Source organism: Lissotriton helveticus, chromosome 5_1, assembly GCF_964261635.1.
Source record: "Lissotriton helveticus chromosome 5_1, aLisHel1.1, whole genome shotgun sequence".
NCBI lineage: Eukaryota > Metazoa > Chordata > Amphibia > Caudata > Salamandridae > Lissotriton > Lissotriton helveticus.
Genome location: NC_136065.1, coordinates 1353773244 through 1353788641, shown reverse-complemented (window position 1 = coordinate 1353788641; position 15398 = coordinate 1353773244).

The following is a 15398-nucleotide window of genomic DNA, read 5'->3' as shown; positions in this document are numbered from 1 at the left end:
GACAGTTCTCAGGACAGTCAGAGTTCTGCTTCATTGAGTCAGGATCCACTAGGAGGACCTGTTATCGAAAATGAAGCTGCCACTGCCATGAATGAAGTGGAAAGAGCCATGGCACATGCTCAGGAGGATGCGGTTAACTTAGAAGAGTTGGAAAGACAACTCAACGTTGAGCAGAGGAAAATATATGACGAAGTTACCATGCAAATTGATCATGGATTAAGTCATGACAAGAAAGAGTGCTCATGTACGTCGTTGAAGCCTGTCCGACTGACGTGAGTGGAGAAGCGGGAACTGGAAAAAGTTTCCTCATTAAAGCAATTTCATGCTATTTGCAGGAAAGGACAGAGTCATCGCTGTCTTGTGTTGTCACCGCTCCAACTGGACTGGCAGCACATAACATTAAAGGGATTACTTTACATCGTTTACTGATGCTGCCAGTGGAGCATGACAACAAATTACAATATCACAAGCTATCTGGAGATGCTTGTTTTGAAGTTTCAAGAATCTTGAGGAAAATGAAACTTCTTATCATTGACGAAGTAAGCATGGTTTCCAATGTCATGCTTGCCTTTGTGCATTTGAGAATGCAAGAAGTTCTCAAAACAGAGTATGATGTGTTATTTGGTGGCAAACACATCATTGTTTTCGGAGATCTTTTGCAGCTGACACCAGTGAAAGGGCAACCTGTGTTCAAAATGCTCACGCATGAAGATACCAGGAAGTGCCTAGGCAGCATTGGCAACGTCAATATATGGTTAAACTTCAATTATGCTGAACTGCATGAAAATATGCGTCAGGCGAAGGATGAAGTTTACAAGACTATTCTACAAGATGTTAGAATTGGAAAAGTGACCGAGCATGGGAAAGACGCTTTACATGCACGATTACTGTCAAATTTATATCCAGAACAAGATGTTGTGCCTGAGAATATTTTTCAGAAAATTACTGATAAGAAATCTGGAATATGTTTGATGCCAACTCTTGCAGAATGTGCCAAATTCAACAACAAAATGTTGCATTTAGAAAAGCAAGAGATTGTGAAACTGGAAGCTATTGACAGAGTAGAGCATATGGGATCAACAATTATTTTGTCTGAGAATCTGAAAACAAAATTGGATTCATTAGAGAAGAGTATATCTAAAACTGCAGGTTTTGAAAAGACTCTGAATGTGTGCTTGAACTGCCGTATAATTTTAAGAAGGAATTTACATGTTGAAAGAGGTCTGGTAAATGGATCAATGGGTAATGTTGTTGATTTTGTAAAATACAGAAATAGAGATGGAATTGAATTTTTAAAAATTAAATTTGATGGCATTGAGGAAGTACAGCTAATTGGTCGTTGCTCTGCTAGATTTTTGCTTGTAAAAGACTTATATGTTCGCCGTAAGCAGTTTCCTGTTTGCTTGGCATATGCGGTGACAATCCATAAATCGCAAGGTTTAAGTGTAGACTGTGCATTGGTGAATATTGGCAGTTCTGTGTTCAAGGAGGGTATGGCATATGTGGCATTGTCACGAGTTAGAACTTTATCGGGATTGTACTTGATTGAGTGTGATGTCACAAACATTTGTGCGGATCTAGATTGTGTTAAGGAATACAATAGGTTAAGAAGAGAGTATGCGCCACATTTGCCTCAGTATCCTTTGTTTGAGAAACGTGTGGTAGGCCGGAAACGAAGAAATGTGACCAATACTGGGGAGGTTGTAGCAAAAAGACGAAAAGTCGATGAACCTAAAATTACAAGCAGAAACAAAAAGGATTCTGTTGAAGATGTTGTTGGTTTTCAATTTGAAAACAGTTCTGGTGTCAACTGCTATGCTAATGTAGTGGTTAATGTTTTGTTTTCTCTAGAAAATGTAAAAGAAGAGATTGTGGTCAATTCTGATCAAAGATTTTGCAGTTTGTTAAATTCTGTGTTAGAGAAATGTAGCACTGATAGAACAAACATAGAAAGTGTGTCTGAAATTCGAAATCTGTTAGACAGATGTTCAGGCCAAACACAATTCTCTCAAAATATTCAGCAAGATTGTCAGGAGTTTTTAATGTATATGCTTGATGTATTGCATGCTGAAGGTGTAGATGTAGATCAGCTGTTTGGGCTTTCTTATCAATGGCAGCAGGACTGCGAGAACTGTATGGCATCAAGTACTACTAGTGTAGACTCAGAAAGATTTATATATTTAACTTTGCCAGACAGTAAATCAGTCTCCTTTAATAAGCTAGTAAAAGCAGCTGATCACAACATGGAGTGTAGCCAATGTAAATCTGAAATGATGTCCACATTATTTATACGAACATATGGCCAGTATGTCATTTTAATGTTCCAACGATGTAGGCCTGATGGAACAAAATTGACAACTTTAATTAAAGATTTTGTAGCTTCGCAGTTGTCAATATCAGGAAGGACTTTTGTAACTGCAGCAATTATATATCATGACGGCCCTTCAATAACATCAGGACATTACACATCTTATTTAAAGTCTAGAAATGGCTGGTCATTCTGCAACGATTCTGTTTTAATTTTCAAAAAAAAATTGCCGTATGACCTTAAAAACTCTTACCTGGTGTTTTTAAAACCAAAATTTTAGGGAAATAATCTCGGGATGTGCTCTGTGGAATTTCAAGAAGTTCTAATGGCTCCTACACAATTTGGCCTTGAGGATAAGTGTAGTTCAGAGACATAACTTCTAACCAGAAGACTGGACGTCATGGAGAAATAAGTGCACTTTGAATGAGTTCAGAAAAACTATTTCTTTTTATAAGCTAATTGAAGCAGCCAATCAAAACATAGAGTAGAGGGAATGTTAGTCTGCAATGCTGTCTACTGTTTTACATTGCTTTGTGATTGAAAGTGATGTAGAGAATTAAATAATTGTAGTAGTCATAGAGTTAGTGTAAGTCTGCTTCATAGTAAGCAGTATCAGTGTCATAGGAAATGTAGAACATGACTGAGCAAGAATGGGAAGATATTACTATTCCTGGATTGTGAAAATGATCTTCAACATTTTAATTCTGAAAGTTGCAGAAATGCCAAATGACGGGATTGGCTTACAAGAAATCCAAGAGTTATAAATGGCTCTGACAAGATTTGGCCTTGTGGAAACTTGTGGTAGAGAGCAAGAAGTCATTTATTGCATGTAACATGTTTTTAAAAACGATGGAGATTTTCTTTCAGAAAGTGGCGGGCTGAAAGTAATAACAGCACAACAGAGTGTAAGCTGTTCATAGGACATCCTTTGACGTCATGGAAAGTAAGTTAACTTTAAGGAGTTCTGAATTCTGATTTGTTATGTTGTATGGGTTTTTTAAACACAATCATTTTGATTGTGGTTTTTTTTCCCCGCTGTTATATGATGAATACCTTCAAGTCACTGTTTTTAGTGAATTTTGATACATTCTGAGAACAGCAAAAATAAACCATTTAACATGTATAATTAATTCTGTACTGTTTGCATTTATGATGTATATGTAGAACTGTGTAGGAGGCATGGAGAAGGTGAGGCTTCTGTAAGTGTCAAAGTTGTTGCATGCAGTGCTGCGCTTCTGCGTATTCTTTCATATGCTAGACTACATCTGCACAATGAGATACCTAAGCAAAGGAAACACAAGTGATGTGATTGTGAAATGAGCAAAATAAATTGCACGTATTTCATTTACATTACCTGTGTTTCCTATCATTACGAATCACATTGTGCAGATCAAGTTTAGGTCTGTCCAGGGAAACATAGGAGGTTTGGACTTTGTTCAAGAGTGCAGTGGACATGACTCACTTCATTGGTAGACCTTCACATATATTATGTCTTCTATTCTCTTCAACAACTCGAAATTTCATCTGCAACCCTGAGTAGGCCTCACCTCAAACAAACCTCTGGATAGGAGACATCTTAGTGGCATCCTGAAGCAATTATTTAAAATTTTAGTGTCTTGCGACACTTTTCTGAGACAACAGCAATGCAAAAGATGCACCATGTTTTAAGATAGGCCTCACTTCATCTGCATCAAGATACTGTTAGTTTAAAATGTATATCTTTAGGACTGTGTAGGGGGCCTGGAGAAGCAGAAGCTTCTGTAAGTGTCAAAGTTGTTGAAAAACTGTTTGTCCTTCAATCTTTTCCCTTGTCTTTTGTAATTTTTAAATACATGTTTTAATATTTTTCAAATGTTTGTTCTCTCTTTCACAGATTGAAAGTATAAAAACAAAAAGTGAGTAATTTAACGACAATTATAAGGTAAATTTTTGTACTCTTTTCGTTACATTTCTATCACATTCACCTACTATTAGTTCCACAGCTTCATTTCTTTAACCCTCAGTTTCCTGCCTTTGCTACTTCCCTCATTCCTTTCTCTATTACCTACTTACTCAACTCCTTCCACTCTTTTTGTCAGTCCCTCTCTTCTCATAGTTCCTCACTCTTGTTCACTCACTCCGTCTCTATTACTCTTAGTGTCTTTGACTGATCACTGTATCACTATTTGTTCATAATGCTTTCTCTGTGTAGTTGAAGCACACTAAGGGGCATATTATGAACACAGCCAATAAAATTATTGCTCTTTTTATTGACAGAAAACTGGTGCAAAAGTGGTTTTAGCGGCAGTTTTCTGCCGCAAAAGCAGCTTTAGCGACACATTTCTGCCAATAAAAGCTGCAAAACTTTTATTGCCTATGTTGATGATATGGCTCTATGTTACTTACATTTCTTTGCTGTTTCAATTAATCTTTTTCTGTTATTTTTTGTTTTCTGTTTTCTATTTTTTCTCTCTGTTATTCCTCATGTTTTAATCTTATTTTGAACATTCACTCACATTCTCCAAGAAACTCTTCTTTTTTAATGTTATACTCTCTTTTTTTTTCTTTCACTTCGTTATCTATTTTGTTTTTCACAATTATACCCTCTTCCGTCTTTTCTTCGGTAAATAGATCTATTAAACAGTATCTCTTCTTTACTCCCTATAGCTGTCTTTCTTTTAACATCACTCTCTGTTTACTTTCCTTATACTTACTCTTTTTTTTTTTTTAAATTTTTTGGTTAGCTCCCGGTCCGCGTACCGGGAAGCTAACCGGGAAGCGAACCAAAAGAAATAGAGCTTGCCAGAGTGCTAAACATTCTAGCAATTTTTTTTGAAAGGGAAGGTAGTTCTGAAAATAACTTTTTTTTTATATTTTTGTTGTTTTATATATTTTTTTTATTTTTTGAACATTTTTTGTTTTTTTTGTATTTTTTGAACGATTTTATATTTTTTTGGGTTTTTTTGGGGGGGGGGAAACAACAAAAAACAGGCATTGAAAAGGGCTCAACAGGAGCAAAAAAAAAATTACTGGGGGCGGTTAGGGCAATTATGATGTTCATAAGCCAGGTTGATAGCATTTATGCTCATATTGCCACATGCTAACAACGCACGACAGTGCATACAAGTGTGTATCATGTGGCCAAAATGTTCTTGTATGTTTGGCACAGTTTCCCGTGCCTCTGCTGGTGTCAATGAAATTGATATTCTTGATCTGGCCACAGGAGTTGATCTTGGATTTTCCTGCAAATCCCGTATTTCCGCCCGGCTATAATTGAGTGGATGCTTCCTGGTCATGTGCCTGTGCATATTATGGTTCCCATAACTATATTTCTTATCCGTCCCTCTGGATAATTGTTCTTTGCAGATGAGGCAGGTGACATACCTCGCATTCACTTTTTTTTGGCCAGGAGGGATCGAATAAAACTGCCAGATGAAACTGGCTTTCTTATGGGAAACCCGGGGCACCTCTTCTAAGAACTGTGGTTCTTCTCCCTCCTCTTCCTCCATTTCTTCCTCTTCCTCCTCAGTGTTGGTCATGACCTGGGGAGGTGGTCCTCTCATCCCATGAGGAGGTGGAGATGGTGGTGGTGGTGCACCAGCTGAAGCAACTACTGAAGCCATTTCTGATATAGTAATAAAGGTCTTCCTCTCACAATGAGGAAAGTCAGAGTGAGGAAAGAAGGAGGGGTTTTCATCATTTGGGAAAAACAATACTTCTCAACCAATGAAAAGTGTTATTTTTAGGTCACCTGACCTAGCCTTACATGATTATGAAACCAAAAGTGAAATGAACCAATGAAAAGTGTTATTAACAAGTCACATGACCTGTTATGCTTACGTTACGCGCTCCGGTCCGCGCCCCGGATAGCTTCCGGGTCGCTGCGCTTCGCGCCTCGGTCCGCGCCCCGGGGCACTTCCGGGTGCGCTAACGCGGTACGTCACAAGACGCATTACGCGACAACGCGATACGTCGCGCTTTCGCGGCGCGCCGCGGATCGCTTTCGGGGAGCTGCGTTTCGCGCCTCGGTCCGCGCCCCGGGGCACTTCCGGGTGCGCTAACGCAGTACGTCATAAGACGCATTACGCGGCAACGCGATACCGTCACTATGTTGATTTCTTACCGGTTCGCGGACCGGGTCGCGGCATCAATTTGAGCTAACGGAAAGCTTTCCGGTTCGCGGACCGGGAGCGAAACAAAAAAAATATTAAAAAAAATTATTAATAAACATATAAAATATATTTTTGGATTTAAAGAAGAATACATTTTACAGCTATAGATATTAGCTTTTAAAAAACCAATGAAATTCACTGAAAAAACCATAGGTTATAGACCATATATAGTTAGGAATTAGCATTTACAAAACCTTGAAAATTCACTGAAAAAACCATAGGTTATACACCATATATAGTTAGGAATTAGCATTTAAAAAACCTTATTTTACTCACACAAAACCAATGAAATTCCATATATAGTTAGTTGTACTAACTATATATCGCGCACCCGCAATCCACTGCTGATCATGTCACATATTACATCATTCATGACATGGTCAGTGACATCACTGATGACATCACTGATGACATCTCAAATGACATCACTGATGACATCACTGATGACATCTCAAATGACATCACTGATGACATCACTGATGACATCTCATTTGACATTACTGATCACATCACTGATGACATCATTCATGTGATAATACGATGAACCTCTTCAGACTCTAATATAACCTTAGATACACTCAGTGTAAACAGACACTCACAGACTGTCACTCATCCATGGAGTTACTTACACACCTAGTCAGTCATGCAAAGAATCAATCACACCTCCATTTTCACAACTATACAGTTATACACACCTTACTTATTCAAACATATACTAAAACATATTTACTCACTTATACAATCCTGGATACAAGTGCACAATGATCCATACAGCCACTCACACATTCACTGGCTCTTATGCACAGTTATTTATATATGTCAACTCTCACATGTACTGTATTTTACATATGTACTTACTTTGACATGTAGCACTGAGATATCTATTCACTCACCAATACAGTCATGCACACAGTCAACCGCCCATACAGCTGTTTCCACATGCACTTTTGAACCCATACATCTATGCACAGAGTCATACACCTCCCAGCCACCCACACACACACTCAGTCTCCCATACAAATGCTTGGGCAACCAATCAATAACCCATATAGTTACTCATATAGCTACTGATCAACACATGCAGCAGTTTACAGAACAACAGACATAATGATGCACAAATTAAGACAGTTTAGTCACTAAACCATGCACTCAGTGAGACACATTTAACCACTCACTCATACAGTCAGTCATGCACCTACTAAATCCTTCATCCAGACACTTATACATCTACTCATTCTTAAATATGTAAGACATATTTTAACTTTACAGAAAAATACAGTCACTGGATGTTGTCATCAGTGATGTCATCAGTGATGTCATTTGAGATGTCATCAGTGATGTCATCAGTGATGTCATTTGAGATGTCATCAGTGATGTCATCAGTGATGTCACTGACCATGTCATGAATGATGTAATATGTGACATGATCAGCAGTGGATTGCGGGTGCGCGATATATAGTTAGTACAACTAACTATATATGGAATTTCATTGGTTTTGTGTGAGTAAAATAAGGTTTTTTAAATGCTAATTCCTAACTATATATGGTGTATAACCTATGGTTTTTTCAGTGAATATATATATATATATATATACATATATATATATTTATATATATATATATATATATATATATATATATATATATATATATATATATATATATATATATATATATGACAACCAAGTCCTTGAAAGCACGAAGTAGGGCAAAACTCCACCCAGCGCTTTGAAAACAGGAACGGACCGCAACAAAAGGTGAATTCTTAAAGTGTAATTGATCACATGACATGCTTAGAGAGCCCACGCCCTTAAATACCACATGGCTCCATTAAAATCACTCCCCAACAATTCATAGAGATAGAGGACAGACTTTACAAATAAAGTGCTAAAAAAATAATAACACACAATATTGTTTTCGCTCGTAAATACAGTGTCAAATCCGGGGCTAGTGCCCATGTTTACAATAATAGCAGCAAATACCTCTCTCATTTTTCTAGATTTCTTCGGGGGTGAAAAAGAGCCAACATTAAGGTACACCCAAGTGTAATGACTAAGTACAGAAAATAATTCCAATACTTGTCAAAAATTCAAATTAAAATCAAAAAGGCCCCCTTCAATCCAAATGGAGCTCGGAAGTAACCTGTTTTTTTCATATATATATATATATATATATATATATATATATATATATATATATATATATATATATATATATATATATATGAAAAAAACAGGTTACTTCCGAGCTCCATTTGGATTGAAGGGGGCCTGACGGGCGGAACTATTGGCAGAACTGGGAGCGGTCCTTGGTTATATATATTCATATATATATATGTCATTTGAGATGTCATCAGTGATGTCATCAGTGATGTCACTGACCATGTCATGAATGATGTAATATGTGACATGATCAGCAGTGGATTGCGGGTGCGCGATATATAGTTAGTGCAACTAACTATATATGGAATTTCAATGGTTTTGTGTGAGTAAAATAAGGTTTTTTAAATGCTAATTCCTAACTATATATGGTCTATAACCTATGGTTTTTTCAGTGAATTTTCAAGGTTTTGTAAATGCTAATTCCTAACTATATATGGTCTATAACCTATGGTTTTTTCAGTGAATTTCAATGGTTTTTTAATAGCAAATATCATAAGCTGTCGAATGTCAAGTACGTGGTAAGTGAAAACATTTTCGTGTTTATGCACACTGATCTGCTTTGAATGGTGCCCCCCCCCCTCATTTCTATTAGGAGTACTCTCTCTTTGCAGATAGTGAAAGGTAGTTAACGCAGGCGTTTGCCCCCGTTGTAATCCGTCGTGCCTGCTTCTCTCTCCATTTGATTGATTGTTATCCAAGTATTTACTGTTTTAGAATTAGTTCTCTTTGGTTCATTCTCTATTTACAAACAAACACAGAGTCGCAATACTCTGTTTAGTCTTTGCAGATAACGAAAAATCGTGTAAAAAAAAAGAAAAGGAATCGAGCAAAATCAGTAGGCCACTAATGGGATTTCTTTTTGACCTCGCTAAAATAGAAACATTAGGAACAACCCCTCATGACAAATACAAAACTAGTGAGATGAACTGAACTCCACACAATGATGGCTGCAAAACAGCTCGGCTCCGCCACCCACCCCGCCCAAAATAACGATAAAGAACGGCTGCCATGATTGGTTGCGGAATGACCACGACGGAGCTACGAAATGGTGCTGCTCTCATGCTAACCCCAGCTTCAGTCTGAAACATCCAGAAACACTGTAGACTACCAATTCGATCAGTTCCGGTAGCGCCCCAATGTAACCCGGTAGAGAAGAACTAGCCCTCCCCTCTTTGACTGATGGTTCTTGTTGCCTGTCCCTTCTGTTGCCATTTAACAGAACTATTTAGCCTGCTGAAAGGGGTTGTGTTCCGACCGCTGGTTGGTGGAGACATTTTGACTATATTCTGGACCTGCGTTGTCGCGTAATGCGTCATATGACGCGCCGCGTTAGCGCATCCGGAAGTCATCCGGGGCGCGCAGCGCGTAACGTAAGCATAACAAGTCATGTGACTTGTTAATAAAACTTTTCATTGGTTCATTTTACTTTTCTTATTGTAATGATGAAAGGCTTGGTCATATCACCTAAAAATTACGCTTTTCATTACTTCCGAACATTATTTTTTCTTAAATATATGTTATAATGTTCCAGGCTAATGTACTTTCCCGGAAATTTTACAACTGTCCTGCAAGTAAAATATATTCTTTTTTCGAGAAAAAGAGCGTTTCTTCGTCCCATGACGGAGCCGTTGAGCAAAAGAGGGTCGACCTGCTGTCTTAGTCGCCGATACGCCTGAATATGAGATTCTTATCGATCACTTTATGTTGCAGGAATAGAAAACACAACAGCCCTTGACCATTTATCTTTACTGCGTTCCTTCGTATTATACCTTTTACCCTTCATGTAATTGGTCTGCTTTATTTCACTTGCCTTTTAATGATTCTAAAACAGTCACTATTATTAAAAACTTTACCAATGTATATGCTACTACCATGTTTTCTTTTAAAAACCTTTATTGTGAAAATGTCATTATACAAATACGAGCCTATTACCACGTGGGCCTGCCACAGAGCAAACTGTAATCGTATATGATGAATAGACATTTACACTGTAGAGGAACGTAACGGGCGGGCCATTAGGTTGCAAGAACTAAGGTGTCTAACAGTTACGGAATCGGTGGACGTACATTTTATAATTAAAATACGACAGGGCCAGTTACAATAAAATTATCTAGATATACATTTGCGGGCAAGTACCATGGGTGACGTTAATTCGAACTTTCAACAGTACAGTAATCAATAACACATCAGAACTTAATATCAATAGGGATGTCGAAATAGTCAATCAATTCTCGTCCCCGCCCGCCATGTGCTTCAAAACTGCATACGTATCTCGTGATTTCAAGGTTCTGCAACCAGTACACAACAAGGAGTTACGAGTCCCATTTATTCCGGCGCCATTTTGGGCGAGGACGGGCAGGTCCAGGATATAGTCAAAATGTCTCTACCAACCATCGACTATGATGATGTTCATATGCTGTATTTATTAGAGTAACACTCATCTGTCCACATGAAATTAATTTGCCACAATCTAAACATGTCATTTTAATCTTTCCAAAGTTCTTCTAAATATTTGGGACCGTTTCCCTTGCCTCTGAAGCTCTCAGTGCCACTTCTTTGATGAATGTACTAGCAGGTCAGGGGTTCTCCTCCAAATCTCTCTTTTATGCAGCACTATAATTAATTGGTGCCACCTCTCCATATGACGATGCATGGTATAGTTACCACAACTATATATTTTTTCGGTTCCTCTGGAGAGTTCATCGTGGCAGATGAAGCGTGTAACGTACCGGGCATTTACCTTTTTTTGCATGTACAGGAAAGGAAAAAAAAATCGAGCGTCCGAGTTCTAAGGTGTCCCAGGGCCATTTTAGTGGACCAGGCCCAAATCCAAAGAACAGGCCGCCATTTTGAGAGTCCTCTTGCAGCCGCCTGTCGCTGTAGCATCAAGAGCAGCCGAAACTCAGCTGAATGGCAACTGAAACGGTAAAGGGGCGCCCCACTACAGCAGACGAGCCTCCACCTAGGAAGGCCCATTCACGCCGGCTCCCCCCCCCTTCGGGCACCCCACGCCGTTATTCGGAGCAGTATTGTAGGATGGCCACACCAGTGCGGCAACTTGCTAGACATCACCTCGGTGGTAACCGAATCTCAACGCCTTGTGGTGTCTTCTATTCAAAAAACATTGTTATGCTGCCTTCGACCTATTCGCCGCAAGTGCGCACACAACTCAACTGCATAGCTTGCTAGACACCACCTCGGTGCCATCCGGATCTTGGAATCTCAGCACCTTTTGGTGTCTTCTCTTCAGAAAATATTGTTGCGCTGCCTTTGGCCCCATTCGCACATCAGTCCGCTACTGACGCCATCTCACAGGCTAATGGGGCGCCCCACGCCGACTTTCAGCATTGTAGAATGATCACACCAGTACAGCAACTTGCTAGACATCACCTCGGTGCCATCCGGATCTCGGCGCCCCACTGCAGATGAAGTGCCTCTCAACTATGAAACCACCACGGTGACATCCGGATCTTGGCGCGTTGTGCTGCCTTCGGCCTATTCGCACATCGGTCCGCTACTGACGCCATCTCACAGGCTAATGGGGCGACCCACGCCGAGTTTCAGCATTGTAGGATGACCACACCAGTACAGCAACTTGCTAGACATCACCTCGGTGCCATCCGAATCTTGGCATCTCAACGCCTAGTGGTATCTTCCATACAAAAAATATTGTTACGCTGCCTTTGGCCCCATTCGCACATCAGTCCGCAACTTAGACATCACCTCGGTGCCATCCGGATCTTGGCATCTCAGCGCCTTGTGGTGTCAGTCAGAAAATATTGTTGCGCTGCCTTTGGCCCCATTCGCACATCGGTCCGCTACTGACGCCATCTCACAGGCCAACGGGGCGCCCCACGCCGACTTTCAGCATTGTTGGATGGCCACACCAGTGCGGCAACTTACTAGACACCACCTCGGTGCCATCCGGATCTTGCCGCGTTGTGCTGCCTTCGGCCTATTCGCACATCGGTCCGCTACTGACGCAAACTCACAGGACAACGGGGCGCCCCACGCCGACTTTCAGCATTGTAGGATGGCCACACCAGTGCTGCAACTTGCTGGACACCACCTCGGTGCCATCCGGATCTTGGCGCGTTGTATTGCCTTCGGCCTATTCGCACATCGGTCCGCTACTGACGCCGCCTCACGTGCCAACGTATTTTCTACGCATTTTATACCCTATGCCGCATAACAGGTCATGTGACTTGTTTATAAAACTTTTCATTGGTTCATTTTACTTTTGGTTTCCTAATGATGGAAGGCTTGATCATATGACCTAAAAACAACACTTTTCATTGGATGAAAACTTTTTTTTTTTCCCAAACGATGAAAGCCCCACCTTGTTTCTGGATGTTTCAGACTAAACTGGCGTCAGCATGAGAGCACCACCATCTCGTAGCTCCGTCGTGGTCATTCCGCGAGCAATCATGGCAGCCGCTCCCCACCAGAAGCCTGCAGGAGTCGGGGCCCCCAAAACTTTTGATGAATTCTCAAGGCGGAGGGGACGCTTTCGAGAATGGGGTCCAAGACCTAGCAGACAAGCGTCCGATTTCCAAGGTGTCCCAGGGCCATTTCAGTGGACCAGGCCCAAAAAGGAAAGAGCCTGCCGCCATTTTGAGAGTCCTGTGACAGCCGCCTATCGCTGCACCGCAAGAGTGGGCGCAACTCAGCTGAATTGCGGCTTTTGACACAGTGGACCAAAAACGGACGGAATGGCAACTGAAACGGTAAAGGGGCACCCCACTACAACAGATGACACTCCACCTGGAGAGGCCCGTTCACGCCGCCTCCCCCGGGGCGCCCCACGCCGTTATTCGGAGCAGCATTGTAGGATACCAAAACCAGTGCGGCAACTTACTGGACATCCCCTTGGTGCCATCGTTCTGCTGCCTTGGAACTATTCGCACAACAGTTTGCTACTGATGACCCACCCCCCGCGACGCCCCACGCCGTTATTTGCTGGGTGGCAACTTACTAGACATCACTTTCGTGTCATCTAGATTTCGGCGCGTTCTGCTGCCTTGGAACTATTCGCACAACAGTTTGCTACTGATGACCCACCCCCCGCGACGCCCCACGCCGGAAATCTGGACGTTGTGCTGCGTTGGGACTATTCGCACAGCCGACCGCTACTTCGTTGTTTTTCCTTAAAAATGTTTATATGTTATTACTATTTTTGTTTTCTTGTATATATTTATAAATTATTAAAGTTTTATAATCTTACTACTTTGTCGGAGTGCTATATATTTTTAATGTGACACATAATTGTAAAAACTTTCATGTACAAAGAGTCATCCCTGGAATCTTCCGCTTCACGCTCGGTCCCCTCCCCAATCACAATACAGGATGGTTTTCAGATAATAGCAACGCTTCTGCTGTGACGGATCTCATCGAGTGTGGGCCTTGATCTACTATAACTCCTTTGAAGAGGGGTGATTCTTTACAGCTGTGGCCATAAACTACATCTGCAGGGCTAGCTGATAGCCTAGGACCGGCCTGGACAATCGGACACAGAGGAAAAGAAGTGTCAGAGGGTGCGGTAGTGAATAGGGCGAAAGGGAGGTGTCGGGCGGGCACAGGGTGTGATTCTCAGGGAAGAGCAGCGCAGATGGGGGGAGGTTTATTACCCATGCATAAGACAGAGAGCGGGGGTGACCACTGCCTGGGTGAGATGCTTGCGAGGGTGGGGAGCCATGCTAAGGATCGACAGCGTGCACAGAGTGGGTCTGGTCAAGGCATCTAAAATGGCTGCCGTGCACGACAAAAGTGTGGCATTTGAAAAAAGACAAGATGGCGCAGACAATGTTTTTCAACACTTCCTGATTTCCTTCGAATCGAACGTTAACAGACGTTGGGGCATATTACCAAAGTTAAGCGATATTTATCCCTAACGATGCATTGCAAAGATTTTTTTACCGTCAGAAATTATCGCAGATAAACCTTGCTATTATCAAGGTTTATCGCAAATACGATAAAAAACGACCGCAATGCATTAATATCGCTGAAAACTCAGCGATATTCATGCATTACCGAGCTAATGCTCTTAGCCATGTTATCCACCTCCTATTGGATAACATGGCTAAGAACTGCTCAGGGCAGCTGTTACTTTTTGGAGATATTCGCGCTTATCTCGAATATTTCCAAAAGTTGATAATAGGAGATAGCGATGTTAGCGACTGTTTCCAGTCGCTAACATCTTGGCATGCCCACTTTGCATGTCATTAGTGATAAATATCACTCACATGCAAAGTGGGGCCCAAGATGGTCGCTATCTCCTACTAGCCGTCGCTAACTGGTGTTAGCAACAGCTAGGTAATACAGATATAATTTTATCTCCGCGAAGCGGAGCGCTGTTACAGATATATATCTTGTTTTTGAACGTTAATTTCTCAAAATGCACTGAAGCACATATATTGAGACCTAGCAAAGGCACATCGGGCTACCAGTCCCTAATATTTTACCAAGTTTCGTGCAAATCCATTCAGCCGTTCGATTATTATTATTATTTTTTTTTTTGCCCCGCGGGGCCCTTTTAAAACCTCCACATCAAACCTAGGGGGTCAGCGAGGATCTACTATGCCCCCTTATGGTCATTTGCCCCTTCGCTTTGGCCTCCTCTTGTCTCTCGATCCTACCGAGAGACAAGATGGCGGCCGCTACGTACTGTTTGGAATGTTTACAGACACCGGAGAGCCAATCAGCTTCGCTTCGCAAAGCTCCGTAACGCGAAAAGTACGCGAAGCGGTGCGCTGTTACAGATATATATCTTTTTTTGAAC